This window comes from Myotis davidii, unplaced genomic scaffold (genome assembly GCF_000327345.1).
Source record: "Myotis davidii unplaced genomic scaffold, ASM32734v1 scaffold576, whole genome shotgun sequence".
Taxonomy (NCBI): domain Eukaryota; kingdom Metazoa; phylum Chordata; class Mammalia; order Chiroptera; family Vespertilionidae; genus Myotis; species Myotis davidii.
Genome location: NW_006287104.1, coordinates 447,843 through 448,679, shown reverse-complemented (window position 1 = coordinate 448,679; position 837 = coordinate 447,843). Strand labels below are relative to the sequence as shown.

Here is an 837-nt window from a genome sequence, read left to right as displayed (position 1 = left end):
AAATCAGCAAATAAGATGCAGTTATTCAGTTATTCAGTTCAGCCTTTCTCCTCCAACTCCATCAGCATCTTTAAGTTGTTTGATCTCCAAGGTAAATGCTCTACATTAAACTTAATAAAACAAGTTTTTGCACTACATTCTATTGTTCAGTATTGTGTTTTTATATAATATTTGTTATTTTTAAATGCATTTTTCTTATTTAAAAACATTTAACTAAACAATTGCAGTGTTTTTTTGGGTGTCCGGAATGGATTAATGGCATTTCAATTCATTATAATGGTGAAAATTGATTTGACATACGAGTAATTTGAGTTACGAGCTCCGTCACAGAACGAATTAAACTCGTAAGTCAAGGCCCCACTGTATTTTAAAAAAAGAATTTGTTTTATTTTAATTTTCTGCCACTTTTTCCTCTCAAGTTTTACCAAAGACAAAATCAGGTTGTATGTCTGGTTTCTTCTCAAAGAGGCTTGTCATATTCTTGGAATTTAGTTCTCCTGTTTGTCTTGTAATCTTGGATCACTGTTGACCAAAAAAGAGGCCAATGATTTTGTAGATTACCTGGGTTTGCATCATAGCTACTTTAGGAGTAGTATTCTTCTACAGTTGGCCACATCGTAAATGGAAAGAGAACTGGCATCTATTATTTATGCCACAAATATATATATATTTTAATCCTCACCTAAGGATATGGATTTAGAGAGAGAAAGGGAAAGCAAGAGAAAAACATCAATGTGAGAGAGAAACATTAATTGGTTGCCTCCCATGGGCGCATCCCCTAAATATAGGTGTGTGCCCTGACCAGGAATCAAACCTGCAACCCACTGGTGCATGGGG

At 34.6% G+C, this 837-nt stretch overlaps 1 pseudogene; it reads left to right on the top strand.

Moving 5' to 3' along the window:
- The first annotated feature begins 15 nt into the window (after window positions 1-15).
- LOC102754695 overlaps window positions 16-837 on the top strand; it is a 57,696-nt pseudogene continuing 56,874 nt past the window's right edge.